The sequence below is a fragment of the Macrobrachium nipponense genome, chromosome 1, assembly GCF_015104395.2.
Source record: "Macrobrachium nipponense isolate FS-2020 chromosome 1, ASM1510439v2, whole genome shotgun sequence".
Taxonomy (NCBI): Eukaryota; Metazoa; Arthropoda; class Malacostraca; order Decapoda; family Palaemonidae; genus Macrobrachium; species Macrobrachium nipponense.
The window spans coordinates 150,458,957-150,475,504 of record NC_087200.1 but is presented as its reverse complement, the minus strand read 5'-3'; the positions used below and the strand labels follow the sequence as shown (position 1 = coordinate 150,475,504).

The window sequence follows — 16,548 nt, the reverse complement described above, 5'->3', positions numbered from 1 at the left end:
TGGCAGTAATCCTGTAGTAAAACGTCTTCATATATCCAGAAAGTAAATAATAAAGATATATGATATACGCATTATGATTATAACAATTACATGAATAGCTGATAACAATCTGCATGAATAACTGGTAAACTGTTCTGCAGGAAAGTTCGAGTATAGCAATTCATTTACAATTGGTACGAAAGTCAAAATGTCGTGACGTCATAATACAGGACTTAAAAAACGTTCTAATTCCGAAAAATAAATACTTAAATTTGAATCAGGAATCGAGTTACTTTTTTAATAACGAATATTTTCAAATTAATCGTCATAAATATGTAAAATATTGATGTTTTACTATTTATTTAAATAATTATCTAGGGCACGCTTCGCCTTCTACCAAAAAACGTAGTTTCCTTAAAAAAGCACTTGTTGGAAGTTGGGTACAAACAATTCTGCAAACATCGAGATGGCGTCAATCTTCGAAACTTTTTTAGTTGTAAGTAAAAATTTCGAAAGCGTCATGGGGTTAGTGTGCACTGCGTTGGCCACACTTTTCATTACCCTCTGTTTAATCTTAAAATATGGCCTTAATTTCTAACTTTGCAGAAAATACTTAGTTCGAAAGGAGAGTAGAAGTCTTGAGCTCCTGCTATCACCACCAACAACTCATGACTGATGACCATCTCCGGTGTCAGAACGTGCTAAAGTACTTTTTCAGAGGGTGGCCACAAGCGCGGTAGTCAGTGAGTTGGCCAGTCCAGTCGGTTGTTTACCCCATTTTTATTTTTGTATGTGCATGAATATTATACAAAGTTACAGTAATACCCTAAACTTACGCGAGGTTAGGTTCCAGACCCCCTCGCGCAAGGGAATGTTGCGCGTAAGTTTGGCTCGGTCTCTGAAATTACTAATAAAGTCTTACTTCTTGAGTTTGAACACTAAAGATAACCCTAATCCTGCTCCCTAAGTATTAGACTAACTTTTAAATGACATTAAAGTTACTGTAATTTGATTTAAAAGTTAGTTTAATAAAATACCCTTGATAAAGGAATAACTGGTTGGCATGAAAATAGTTACATTAACTACTATGTACCATATACGTATCCACTTTCGTAGGTATACTAACGTTACCCCTAATTCATGGGATGCCATTTTCTTTTTCTGTCAGAGTAAAAGTTTTCTTTGCATCGCCAGGTAAACTTCATTAGTCAGTCATAACGAAGTCACACAATTCAATAAAATAAAGAAGACATGTATGTACATAAGTAATGTTTGCAGAGGGTGAAGGTAAAATACATACATCATGCAGGTAAAACTCTGTAGGGGTATCATCTTTAAAAAGTGCGAATGGGATTACATCTTCTGAAAGTTCATTAAGTGTGTGTTGTTATTACGTAATATAGTACATACAGATTGTACCAGCTCTTCTTCGAAGTTAAGAAAGTAATTTTCACAGAACGACAACTCTGATGTTTTACTAGTTGATCATGGAGTTCTTATATAGTGACTAACACTGAATTACCTACTGCCTTTGTATTATTTTCAAATATATAAATAGCATACACAAAATCTCCTTACCGATTTTACACTTAAAAGCATGAAAACTTATACTAATTGTAGAATACCTATTAGTGCATACTTCAGAAATTGAATAAAAGTTTCTGAAGGGATATCATCTTTGAAAAGTGAAGTAACTTTGTGAGTGGGTATCACTTCTTATAAAAGTACATATATGCACTAACTGCATATTTATGCATGTGCAGAAATAAAAATAACATTTTAATAAATATTTTTTACAGAAAAGCTTTAAAATTTGAAAAGTTTCATAATTAAGCAAACACCTTTGCAGGGTTTGCAGTGCTTCTGGAGGGTTCACAAATGTTTTCTCTATTGTGAAGAACTCGTGTATGATAATTAGTTAGGTTCCGATGAAAAGTTTGTGAATTTGCACAAATCGAATCTAGTAAGTTCGGGGTATTAATGTAATTAAAGCACCTACAGTTAGTGCATATACGTGCTTTTACAAGATCCACCTGAACCCAATGGAAATAGCAGCAGTTTCTGAGGGTTATAGCAATTCACCCAGGACTTCTGCCCCCTGGGGAACAGACAGCTGCAGCTCAGCTGTAGATACGCAATCAGATTTTGCAAGCCCCACAAAAAGGGATACACAGTTTGCGGTATTAGATCACTTCCATATGGAAATAATGAATGACATCAAAGATGCTTTTGCTGCTGAAAGGCAACAGATAATGGACATACTGCATCATACACCAAAATGTAAACGTCCTGCATCTTGCAATAGAATGGAGAGAGTTGAAACCAAATCTGCCCAAACAAGAGTTAAGAGTGCAAACCCAACTGGAACCAACAAAATGGCCTGTTCTGGTTATGAGTCTTATGACCAAAATCTAGCAGAGATTCTAAAATCCTACTCTGATGTTGATAACCCTTGGCGAGATGCCTCAATGTATATTTTCTTTCAGGATGGTAAGTATCTTATTAATGAGAGAGAGACCATGATAGAAGTAGTACTTGTTGAATTTAGGGACAGGGCAGCTTTTCCTAACACTCAATGGTGCCTGATGCCACCTGTGCCAGACATGGAGAAGCCTCAAAAGGAAACTATTCTCTTAGCTGGCAATTTGGCATTAAGAGCTGTAGATGAAACTCTTCACCAGGAATTTATAGTTCCATTATGAACAAGACTCAGGTGGCTCACCATGTACCGCCAGCCTTCTGCCCCTGCACATTTAAAATCATAAACCATGTGAAAACACATTTTCAAAATATGATAACCAGAAAATGTGAACCATTGGCAGAACTAAAACCCCACCGAAGAATGGGCAATGCTTCAATGTCCTTTTGATAGGAAAATGCTCCCCCTAGATATTGCAACTCAGCAATTTGGTACTCCAATGAGAAGGATTTCAGAGGGTACATCAGCATCAGAGTTTCATGCTAGGACCCACCTCCTTAGAGTCTTCACTACTTCCTCATTGTTAGAAATAGCCACAAAAAGGCTTCTGGAAGAATCTAGGAGGATTTTTGCTATTGTGGCTAAAAGCCTTTTGGGAACATTATGGGAAGCTCTCTATGAATTTTTGGACTGGCGCATAAAAGCGTGAATGGAGGTACTGATTAAACTCCAACAAGATGCTTCCCAATGTAACTGCCTTATTACAGTCTAATGCCTTCTGCTGAGACCTGTTTGAGTCTATTGTGACTCAAATAAAAGAATAAGTACGTCAGCAAAATTGCACAGTGTTTGCTTTACTGGGAAAAGATTTCAGGAAACAAAAAACCAGAAATTTCCCCTTACCAAATCCAAAAAAAAAGACACACTTTGATCAAAAATCATATAGGCCTCCATTCACTTTCAGTAGCTCTCCTCTACGCAGGTAGATGGTCAGAAGGGACAGCCCCCTCAAAAGGGACAAAAACCTGCACAGCAAAAAGCGTATCCTTTTCACAAGGTCCAAAAACCAGCGTATAGAGGAAAAGGAAAGGCAATACCTGGAATACCCATTAAGGGAAAGGCAGAGGAAGGGAGGGGGGAGGATCCCAATAGGAATTGTTTGGTCGGGGGTTGACTTCAGAATTTTTACAAGGAATGGAAGTCTTCTCTTTGGGGACACAGCATTATTGTCAAAGATTATGTGCAGAAGGCCCTCTTAAAAGGAGCCATAGAGAAACATTCTTACATTCGTCACCAGAAACGTCTCTTCAGTGTTCCCAAAAAGGATTCTTCAGAATGAAGGGTGATCCTCGACCTGTCAACATTGAACAAACGCATTGTTTGCCAAAAGTTTCTAATGACTACCATTGTCCAAGTATGTTCTGTCATTCCAAAAGGGACCTGGACAGGTTCAATAGATCTGAAAGCGCAAATTGTCATTTCCCTATTGCTGTTCCCTTTCGCCCCTTCCTAGGGCTTCAGATAGGAAAAAGTACTTACAGATTCAAGGTCATGCCTTTTGGGTGAAACATTGCCCCGAGAATCTTTATAAATTTGGTGACAGTAGTTGTTCGGGAACTCAGGAAAGAAGGAATACATGTGATAGCTTACTTAGACGACTGGTCAGTCTGGGGAGTCACAAGAAAAGAGTGCCTGAAAAACCTAGGAACAGTAGTCAACAGGCTCCAGTCAAAGGGCTTTATAATAAATTGGAAAAAATCCTGCATCACGCCCAGCAGACATTTTCAGTGGCTGGGAATGTGTTGGGACACAGTTCATGTCCTTTTGTATCTTCCCCTTAAAACTCAGAACAGAATAAGGAAAAACCTCAAAAGGTTCCTGACAGCCCATTGCTTCCAGACGGCAATTAGAGTGCATGATGGGTCTGCTACAGTTTGCATCTATAACAGATCCAATAATCAGATTGCAACCAAAAAACATGAACAAATTTTGGATGTCACACGCAAGAAAAAGCATGTGAGACAAATTTCACAAAATACATAAAAAACTTCTGGAGATACTTCGGCCATGGACATGGAAGGAATCTCTGGCAAAACAGGTCACCCTGACTCCTCCATCTGTTAAAATAACAATACACACAGATGCCTCATTGACAGGTTGGGGGGGGACATTGGGTGGATCATCATGTAGCAGGGAGATGGTCAGCTACTCTTAAGGAATTGTCATATCAATTTCCTAGAGCTGATGGCTGTCTTTTTGTCTCTAAAGAAACTCAAACCTCCTGAACAGACACACATTCTGCTGGTCCTAGACAATACGACTGCAATGGCTTGCATAAATAAATTGGGATCACGCTCACCTCCTCTCAATATGGTAATGTTAGCTATTCTTCAGATGGCACAGGAAAAGAAGTGGCATTTGTGAGCAATTCACCTTACAGGGTTGCTCAGTGTAATAGCAGAATCTTTGTCAAGGAATATGACAGCCTCAACAGAGTGGTCATTGGACAACCACTCCTTTCAAATAATTTACAACCTACTTCCACAACCAGAAGTGGACCTGTTTGCCACATACGAGAATGACAAACTCCCAGTATATGTGTCCCCGAATGTGGACAATCAAGCATTAGCGAGAGATGCCTTCCTACAGGACTGGAACAAATGGAAGACGATTTATCTTTTTCCTCCATTGTTCCAGATTTTGAAGGTTTTGAACAAGCTCCTAACCTTCAAAGGAACAGCTTACTTAATAGCCCCAAATTTGCCAAACAGGCATTGGTTCCTTCTACTTCAGCAGCAGATGAAGAGGTCAATTCCATTTCCATCCGCTGTACTATCCCAGAAAGTAGTAGGGAAAGTCGTTTACGCATCCTCCTTTCTAAGCTGAGACCTTCATGTGTGGATTTTTTAAATATACTATAATCTACCGTGAAAACTACTCATCCAATATTGCTAGGTACCTAGTGCAAAAACTATGGACATTATCTATCTGGCAATACCAGTTTGTATGGAGAATATGGTTAGATTATATCCAGAGTGAGAGCCCAATCGAGATTTCTATAGAAACACTAATGAATTTTCTTATATACCTCTTTGAAGACAAACATCTTGCAGTTACAAAAATTATAGCATACAAGGCTGAATTAACAGAACCCTTGCTTTATGGTTTTGGGATTGATTCCAACATAGAAGTTGTCACTTCCCTTCTGTGGTCTTATTCTTTACAGAGACCCGCTCCCAAAAGACTTCCAATTACTTGATCCCTGAATAAGGTACTCAAACTTTTCTGTACTCCTCAATTCAATGGACCTGATGTAACCACCATGTGCATGCTTCAAAAAGCAATCTTCGTGGCAGCATTAGCATCAGGAGAACGTATTAGTGAATTGGGCACTCTTAGACAAGGACGATATATCCCACAAATTGCTGATAACCAGTTATTTGTTATACCCTGGGCCATAATTCCTGGCCAAGAATGAGAATCCTTTAAAGAGGAAACTCCTATTCTTGAAAGAAAACTCAATTTAGCAGACATAACATTATGCCTAGTTCAAGCACTAAAGGATTACCTAGAGGTCACTGCAAATGTTTGAGAAGGTCCAATTTTCCTACATCCTAGCACAAGCAAACCACTCTCTCTACAAGGGCTAAGAATAATTCTAAGTGTCCCTCATTAAAAAGGCTAACCCACATTACTTTCCTAGATCACATGATATTAAGAAAGTAAGTACATCATTGGCCTTCTTCAGAAATGTATTGTTTGAAGAAGTTTCTGAATGTACTGGGTGGTTATCAGAGTCAGTATTCTTGAAACACTACTACCATGAGCTGGAACAAATTCGAATGCACTGTGTATCATATCAGTAGGTGTTATGGTTAGTCCTGACCCCATAGGCGCCACGACAGAAAACCAGGGGTCTCCCTAATGCGTGGGTATGTTGACGATCACTGGGGTCACAACCATACCCAGCATACTTAGGTAAGTCACAATAGAACTTTATGCTAAAAGTATATCCTATTTGTTTTTGTGCTATATTTGTTACTAAAACTAGTGGCTTGACATTGGACATGACATGGTTTAATCTTTAAACTCTGAGATATTTGGGCTGAAAATTTTTTAGCCTAAGTTTTTCGTCACCTGTCAATTTCTTTGTAATGCTCCTTTGAGGATGAAACAGCGTGTATGCTATCAAAAAACAGATTTTGACGTAGGAAAAACCTCTTTTGTTAGTCGGTGTTGAATCCTCAAAACTCTCCCACTTCCCTGATGAAAAACCATGGGTTTTGGGTAAAGGTACATCCTGTGTTGACCAACAGAGTAATGGAACTTGGTTTTGTAGCCAGCCTGAGCATAAAACAAGATGACCGATGCGCATGCACAATAGTCACTTGTACAGGTTTTGACGTAGAAAACTGGGCCCTGCTTCACTGAAGACAAGATAAAATGCCTTCTTGTCTCTGAGTCCATTATACCTTATCACTTGTCATAGTGTTATTCATTATGGCATAATACCCGGCTACAAGACCAGGCTAAAAGATATTTCCTTGATATTAAGTCTGATCACCATGAGGCACTGGCACACCATGGAGGGTAAATCCTTTGAGGACGAAACAGTGACTACCAAAAATAGGTTTTTCCTATGTCAAAAACCTGTTTTATATATATAATATATATATATATATATATATATATATATATATACACAGTAGTACTTCAAGATACAAAATTAATCCGTTCCTGAGGCGCCTTTCGTATCATGAGGTTTTCGTATCTTCGGACCACATTTTACATGTAAAATGGCTAATCCGTTCCAAGCCCTCCAAAAACACCCCAGTAAATTTCATAATGAAGGTAAATTGACCCATAAACAATGAAATGTTACAACAATTTGGACCATTCAATACGTAACTTAATAATAAAAATGCAAAACCTGTAAATAAAGTGTATATTAGTGTACAAAAAATATTATTACTGTAACGTAAAATGTGGAAGCTTACCTTTCGAGTGAGGCTATCTCCGAAAGTGGCGGCAGAGGAGGAGGACAAACGGCAGATACATACACTTAACTTTATGAAACATAAAAAAAATGTCAGCAAAACAAACTAAACTTTACAAAACACATTAACAAAACTGTAACACTTAACTTTACAAAAAACTTAAAATAAAATTTAGTTTGTCTTTTTTTTATTTTTACATTTCTTTTTACTTTTTTATACTTGCGTAATTTCAATTTCTTCACCACCGAATGGAAGATGCCAGTCCGTTTACGGAATTTTTGAACCACCCATGAGAAAGCCTTGAACTCTGGGGTTGCTGTTGATGTCCCCTCTCCGCCGTCGTCTTCGGCTGGGGTTGCTGTTGATGTCCCCTCTCTGCTGTCGTCTTCGGCTTGGGCAATCAAATTGCCGAAAATAGTGCTGGCCTTCTGGTAGATTGCCGTCTCGGTTATCATATCGCCATCGATTTCTTTGTCCTCGATCCATACAAGAAGCGGCCTTTCCATTTCATTATGCACATGGCTCCTCTTGTTGGACAAAACAGTCACGCCCTTGGAAGGTGTAGCTGCTTTGATGGCTTCCTTCTGCTTAAGGATGGTGCCTATCGTCGACGGATTTCGGCCATATTCCTTAGCGATCACACTCAACCACAAGCCAGCTTCATACTTTTTTATTATCTCCACTTTTGTCTCCATAGAAAGCATTCTCTTCTTTCTGTGAACTTCAGCAACTTTCTTGGGACCCATGACTATATGTATTGTACGTAATTAAGTTACGTATGTAGTACGTATACTAATTAGGTTCTCACAACATGATAAAGTAGCACAACGAAATCACTAACGAATTTACGATACTAAACGAAATCGTGGACCAAACGAATGCCACATGCGTACGATAAAGCTTGGGTGCGAAGTGGCCGATCCGCGAAGGCACGCCACCACGTAAGATGCACGATGGGAGGGATGCTGTCTAATAGGAGAGAAGGATCTCATGGCTTGGCTAGCATCAGGAACCAATGGGAGAGCAGGAGGATGGTGGCGAGTCTACTAGAACTAAGATGGCGGCGCACGGCGTGAGTTTCAAAATTGTTATCGGGCGAATCTCGGACTTTCAGAAACCTTTCGTATCTTGAAAACTTTTCGTATGTAGAGCAGTAAATATATATATATATATATATATATATATAATATATATATATATATATATATATATATATATAATATATATATATATATGTGTGTGTGTGTGTGTGTGTGTGTGTGTGTGTGTGTGTGTGTATGTGTATTATCCAGTACATTTTATATTTTTGTGGAGTGAAATCCAAGGCATATATTTCTAGCCAAGCTGCTCTCCTGGTGCAAAACTACATTTTCATTTACAGAGTAACATTTTTCAGTAACTTCCTTATTCTTATTAGTTTATGTAATCCTTCATTACACAATATTTTAAGCTTGATGGTTATCGTTTTTGGGATTTTTTTCTAGATGATAAGTGGGCTTTTTCATAACACTGAATGCCAATAATTAGTGAGTATTATATTTTTCCAACAGGTGAAGACTTTTTGCAATGATGCAAATCATGTTACAACAGCGCCAACTAAGCAGAACCTTTTATGCAGTAAAAGAAGTACTTGGGACGTTATATCAAAACATCCAGATATCAGTAAAACGTATGTAGATTTGCTCTCTCAGTTTTTTTTTCCTTGATGGCAGTTAAGTCAGGTTTAAATACAAATCTAAAGAACTTTGAATGCATTTACAGAGAATGGTATTGATCCAGACATAGAAGTTTTTATATTTTTATGATGAAACACCTCACAAAGTGAGTCTGTATGATGCATTGCTCATTTAGCTAAACTGAATTTAATTTCTTTGTTGTTCTTTTATTGGCTCTCACACAAATACACTATTTCAGATCATGTATTGATTGACAGTAGATATAGATACATATCTGTATACTCATGGGATGACATCTGGTATATCTGTGACAATCATACAGAGGATTATTTTATGAACATATATCAAACAACATTTTGAAGTTGCCTTACATATTCTTCAGTAGATAAATTAGCCAAAAGTGTATTCAGTTTTATACTCCCTTTAATGCAAAGACCCCTCCCTGAGAGTTAGAGACTAGGGCTACTGATTACCTTATAGTATCCTCGCATATTTTGAAAATGTAATTTTGAAAATAATTTTAAAGGACCTAGTTTTGAAGCTAATTTTAAGGGGGTTGCATCATACACAAGATATAACAAACAAGTAAAAAATGTGCCAAAGTTCTGCGCAGTCAAGTTTTCTGTACAATGTATAATGTGTAAAACCATCAGCTATGACCGGTAACACTTCAGTTGCTTCCCAGATGTGGTAGAGTGAGGGTGCATCCCACAGAGTGTGCATCCCACACCCCCAGAAAGGGCTGCCAAATATATGATCCATGGTTAGCTTTAACCTTAAATAAAATAAAAACTACTGAGACTAGAAGGTTGTAATTTGGTATGTTTGATGATTGGAGGGTGGATGATCAATATACCAATTTGCAGCCCTCTTGCCTCTGTAATCTTTAAGATCTATGTGTGGACAGGACAGAAAAAAGTGAGGATAGATGGACAAAGCCAGCAGAATTGCTTCCTTTTACAGGAAACTAAAAAGGGATTTTGACGAAGGAAAAATCTATTTCTGGGCAAGGGCCCGTGTCGCCCAGTGAAATGTCCTTTTAGCACACATTTCTAAGGTAAATGTTACTAACATAAAAACATTGAGAAAAAACTAAAATGGAATGTCAGAGTATTCTGACTCACTCACCTTATATAAAAAGGTGTTGGTATGGTTTCTGGGGCGAGTGAAACCACTACCACGGGTCTCTTACCATTTAGATCCATCCTTCTTCGAAATCCCCCTACTAGAGAGGGCTGACACACGGCCCACACCAGTAACTACTACTACTAGCGCTCCCGACGCCATCACGAGCACCTCTAGCGGTCATCCTTGGAGTTAAGTTGTCAAGCTTGGGCCCAGGGGTGGGTGTAAAGAAGGGTGGGATTTCACTGGGCAACACAGGCCCTTGCTCGGAAATAGATTTTTCCTTCGTCAAAACCCCTTTTCTGGGCTCAGCCCGTGTCACTCCGTGAAATAGTACCAGAGAAATGGCCACAAGCTTGAAAGAGGACGTAACATGAGTAAGGGAAGAATGAAAAACAATTGATATTAAAGTACTATTATCTAGAAACTTATGACTACAAAGATTATAATGCATACTTAAAATTAATTATGATAACTTATAATAACCTTAAAACTACAATATAATAGGTTATTTACAGGTGTGAGTAATCCTAGCAAAAAAAAATAAGGAAAACATCACAATAAGTGCCCTTTTTTGGCAGCTAAGGGCTTAAAAAAGGGGAGCTAAGGGGGAGTAAAAAAGGGGAGTATATGGTGGCAGGATTACAGGAAGGATGTCAGTGAGGCAGGTAGAAAGGAGATCTGGATCTGTTACTAAACTACTTAGGCAGTGTCAGGAGAAACTGTTTCCCACTGCTACTGCTGGAAATTTAAGAGCTTCTAAGGATTTAAGGTAGTGACGTTTGAATACTGTCGGTGATTTCCAGCCTGTATACATTTTCAGATCATCAAAATTCATATGTTGAAAATGCAGTAGTACCTCGAGATACGAAAGGCTCAACTTACAAAAAATCCAAGTTACGAAAGCCAATGCAAAAAATTTTACTGATCTACATACAAAAAGTTTTCAAGATACGAAAGGTTTCTTAAAGTCCGAGATTCGCCCCATAACAATTTTGAAACTTGCGCCGCACGCCGCCATCTTAGTTATAGTAGACTCGCCACCATCCTCCTGCTCTCCCATTGGTTCCTGATGCTAGCCAAGCCATGAGATCCTTCTCTCTGATTGGACAGCATCCCTCCCATCATGCATCTTCTATACGTACGTGTTGGCGTGCCTTAGCTCGGCCACTCCGCACCCGAAACTTTACCGTACGCAATCGGCATTCGTTCGCTCCAACGATTTCATTTAGTAACGTAAATTCGTTAGTGATTTCGTTGCAGTACATATTATCGTGTTGTGCGAAGACTGTATATTGTGTAACTTTACGTAAATTAACGTAGTCATGGGTCCCAAGAAAGTTGAAATTCACGGAAAGAAGCGCACGCTCTCTTTGGAGACAAAGATAGAGATCATAATGAGGTACGAAGCTGGTATGCGATTGAGTGTGATCGCAAAGGAATACGGCCGTAATCCGTCGACAATAGGCACCATCCTTAAACAGAAGGATGCCATCAAAGCAACTACACCATCGAAGGGCATCACTATTTTGTCAGCAAGAGGAGCCATGTGCACGACGAGATGGAACGCTGCTCCTCATCTGGATAAAAGACAAAGAAATCGGTGGCGATACAGTAACGGAGACGGCAATCGCTCACAAGGCCAGTGCTATTTTCGGCGATTTGATTGTGCAGGCGGAAGACGACGGAGGGGAAGGGACTTCAACGCCAACCCCAGAGTTCAAGTCTTCGCATGGCTGGTTCGAGAATTTTCGTAAACGGACTGGCATCCATTTGGTGGTGCGTCATGGGGAGGCTGCCAGCTTGGACACAAAAGCGGCCCCCCCCCCCCCGAAGCCTTAAAAAAGACTTTCGACGAGATGATGACCAAGAAGGCTACAGTTCTCAGCAAGTCTTCAACTGTGATGAGAACTGGCCTTTTTTGGAAAAAAAATGCCTCGTCGGACATACATCACGGAGGAAGAGAAGAAGCTACCCGGGCATAAGCCTATGAAAGACAGGCTTACGCTCGCACTTTGTTCCAATGCCAGTGGGGATTGCAAGGTGAAGCCCCTACTGGTGTATCACTCCGAGACTCCTCGAGCCTTCAAGGCCCACAAAGTGTTGAAGGAGAAGCTTCCAGTGATGTGGAGGGCTAATGCAAAAGCCTGGGTAATGAGGCTTTTGTTCACCGAGTGGGTAAATCTGTGTTTCGGCCCGACTGTGAAGAGTTTTTTGAAGAGAAGCGCCTCCCCCTGAAATGTCTGCTGGTGTTTGGACAATGCCCCTCCCCACCCTCCTGGCCTCGAGGAAGATATCCTAGTGGAGTATTCCTTCGCCAAGATTCTTTTTCTTCCGCCCAACACCACCCCTCTCCTCCAGCCCATGGACCAGCAAGTGATAGTGAACTTTAAGAAGCTGTACACGAAACATCTTTTCAAGAGATGTTTCGACATCACCGATACCACAAACCTCACCTTGAGTCAATTTTGGAAGGAGCATTTCGACATCGTCATTTGCATCCGACTCATTGACCAAGCTTGGCAGGAGGTTTCGAGGCGAACCTTGAATTCCTCGTGGAGGAAACTCTGGCCTGATGCTGTATCCGCCAGAGACTTCGAGGGATTCGACGTGGGCGAAGCTGGTGCTGCAGAGTCAGAAACAGTTGACGATCCCGAAACTGTTTTGGAACCAGATCTTGACGAGATCGTTGCACTCGGCAAGTCCATGGTGCTGGTCGTCGACGAGGACGACATCAACGACCTTCTCAAGGAGCACCAAGAGGAAGCTACGACAGATGACCTGAAGGAGTTGGAGGTCATTCAAACTTAACGTCGTTCAAGAGGGGTCTCTAGCAGCGGCGAGGAAGAGGAGGAGGAGCCTATGACAACGGCAGAAATTAAGGATATTCTAGGCGCTTTTCATAAAGTGCAATCGTTTATTGAAAAAAGACACCCCAAAAAGGCTCACACAGGTCGTATGCTTGCGCAGTTCGATGACGTTTGCCTGAGTCGTTTCAGGAACATGTGAAAAGTAGGCAGAAGCAATCTTCCTTGGATCGTTATATTTTAAAGAGGGCTTCAGCATTAGCAGGAGTAAGCAAAAGAAGAACCAAGTGATAAAAAAACAGAAAGTTGAAAGCAAAAAGGAAGAACCAAGTGATGAAAAACAGAACGTTGAAAGCGGTGATGAAGTTGAATCTCTGTAAAAAAAAAAAAAAAAAAAAAGCCTACGTCAAAGTAAAAAAAAAGTTAAAAATAAAAAAAAATAAAAAATTTACGTAATTTCTAGATTTTTGTAAGTTAAGTGTTACAGTTTTGTTAAGGTGTTTCGTAAATTTTAGTTTTATAGTTTTCCTTAAATTTTTTGTGTGTTTTCGTAAAGTTAAGTGTACGTACGTACGTACGTTATCTGCCGTTTTTCCTCCTCCTCCTCTGCCGCCACTATCAGAGATAGCCTCACTCGAAAGGTAAGCTTCCACATTTTACGTTACAGTAATGTTATTTCTTGTACACTAATGTACACTTTATTTACAGGTTTTGGATTTTTATTCTTAATTTAGGTATTGAATGGTCCAAATGGTTGTAGTATTTAATTGTTGATAGGTCAATTTAGCTTTATTATGAAATTTAATGGGGTGTTTTTGGAGGGCTTGGAACGGATTAGCCATTTTACATGTAAAATGTGTTCCAAGATACGAAAAACTCATTATACGAAGGCCGCCTCGGAACGGATTAATTTCGTATCTCCAGGTACCACTATAGTTGATCGAGGTAGCTACTGCCCTAATATCATGGACTTTGGGGAACGAATTTGGGTTGGCTTGTTTAATAAAGTACAGGGTCTGTTGCCTAATACCTTTTAAGGAAATAGTGCCACCCTTTTCCCTCATAAATAAAGGGCCAGAGGAACTCATGGTTGTCCTGGACAGATATGCTCGTAAGGCCGTAACTGGACATAAAGAGGGGTCTTGAGGAAGAGGGAGGATCTTCCAAGGGGCCCATCTCATTGAAGGGTCCTCATTTTTGGCCAAAAATTGACGATCTGGAGAGAGAAGAACTTCTCCTGATGGAAGAAATTCTATATGACCCGAGTCTCTAGACAGAGCCGACAGTTCAGATACCCTGGCTCTTGAGGCTAGACTTAAAAGAAATGATGTTTTCCTTAGGAGGGGTAAGTAACCACATGAGTTGTTATCAGTATCTGAGGCTAGTTTGAGAACATCATTTAAGAACCATGACACTGAGCTAGATCTCTCTGTTGGTCTGAGTCTAGCACAAGCTCTAGGAATAGAAGAAAAATAGGAGTCTGTTAGATCTATTTTAAAACCATACAGGAATATTTTCTTTAGAGCAGACTTAGTGGTAGTAATAGTACTGGCTGCTAAACCTTTTTCAAATAAAGACCTGAAGAAGGAAATAGCCAGGTTGGTGGTCATGGTTTGAGATTCGGTTCCCCTCAGAAATTTGGCTAGTTTCTCAATGGCTGAGTCATACTGATGAAGGGTCGATTCTCTTTTATCCGATTCTAGGAATAGGATGTTTTGAGGATTGATATCTGCATCCCTTTTAGCTGCAAACTTCATGAAGTCCATAAAGTTAGGGTTTTGAGAATTCCTGAGGAAGCGAACACAGTCCTCATTTGCACTACTTGAGATAGCTTGGGATTGGGAATCCGTTGAGGCCGGAGACCCAATTCCAATAGGAGTGGAAACCAGTTGCTCTTGGGCCAATAGGGGGCTACTAGGGCAACTTGTCCCTTGAAAGTCCTGAGTTTGTTCAAAACTTTCAGAAGAAGATTCACTGGAGGAAAGATGTATACTTTCTTCCACTGATTCCAATCTATGGCCATGGCGTTTGTGGCATAAGCCAGAGGGTCCAGGTTGGGAGCCACATAGCAGGGAAGCTTGTGGTTCGACTCTGAGGCGAAAAGGTCCACCTGGAGTCCTGGAACTTTCTGGCAGATCCACAGGAACGAACGCCTGTCCAGAGACCACTCCGACTCTAGAGGGACTGAGCGAGACAAGGCGTCTGCTATCACGTTCTTTACTCCTGCTAGGTGAGTGGAGGACAGGTGCCATTTGTACTTGGCTGCCAGAGAAAATATGGCTATCATGACATGGTTCACATGGCTTGATTTGGAGCCTCCTCTGTTGATGCAGTGCACTACTACTGCACTGTCTAATACCAGCTTGATGTGAGATCCCTTGGCTGGCAGAAGTCTCTTCAGAGTGAGGAATACCACCATAGCTTCCAACACATTGATGTGAAGCTGACGGAATTGAGGGGACCAAGTCCCTTGTACTTTTTTGTACTGAGAGTATCCTCCCCAGCCGCTTAGTGAAGCATCAGTGTGGATAACTAATGCCGGAGGAGGGAACTGGAGAGGAATTGATTTTGATAAATTCTTGACCTCCGCCCAGGGGCGGAGTCTTTTGTGAAGTATCGCCGGGATGGCTGACAATTTGTCCCGAGACTTGTTGGTTGCTCTCGAGCGCCAAACATGGTTTATGTTCTTTAGTTTTGCCTTCAGTAGAACGTCTGTTACTGAGGCAAATTGAAGAGAGCCTAGGATTCTTTCCTGGCTTCTCCTTGATGTCTGTTTGCCTTTGAGAAATTGTTTGGTTGCTTTGGTTATTTCTTTCCTCTGGGACGCCGGAATTGATAGAGTGTGGGAGTTCAGATCCCACTGAATGCCGAGCCACTGAAAGCGAGAGTCCGGTGTTAGCCTCGACTTGGTCTTGTTTATCTGGAACCCCAGATGTTCCAGAAATTGTATTACCTTGATCATTGCTTTGTGGCATTCTTCGATGCCTGTTGCCCAAACGAGCCTATCGTCCAGATACGCAGCTACCATTATCCCCTGAGATCTTAGTTGTTGAACTACTGTCTCTGCCACCTTCGTAAATATCCTGGGGGCCACGTTCAACCCGAAGGAGAAGCCTGATTCCCCAGCCTGAAACCTAGGTACGGGCGGAAGTGTCTTGCCACTGGGATATGATAGTGTGCGTCTGTAAGATCGATAGAGGTGGTGACGGCCCCACGGGGAAGTAAGGTCCGCACCTGCGAGATAGTCAGCATTTTGAACTTGTCGCAACGAATGAATAAGTTTAGACGGGACAAGTCTAGAATTATTCTTCGTTTGGTTGAGCCTTTCTTTGGCACGCTGAACAAGCGACCTTGAAACTTTAAATGCCTGACTTTTGACACTACTCCTTTCTGAAGGAGTTCTTGGGCATACTCAATCAATTCCGATGTCGGTTGTTGATAGAAGGTTTTGGATGGAGGGGGACCTTTGGTCCAGCTCCACCCTAGTCCTTTGGACACAATTCTGTGCCCAGTTGCTGAACCCCCATCTGTGACGATAAAGGAAC

General features: G+C 40.7%; 1 protein-coding gene across 1 annotated transcript in view; it reads left to right on the top strand.

Moving 5' to 3' along the window:
- Positions 1 to 8,922: 8,922 nt before the first annotated feature.
- The window catches only part of LOC135219756 (calcium-activated chloride channel regulator 4-like), a 411,904-nt gene continuing 404,278 nt past the window's right edge, over positions 8,923 to 16,548 (top strand). Inside the window, exon 1 of the mRNA XM_064256802.1 lies at positions 8,923 to 9,064. The gene's annotated coding sequence lies outside the window, so the exon portion shown is untranslated. The remainder of the gene's footprint in view (positions 9,065 to 16,548) is intronic.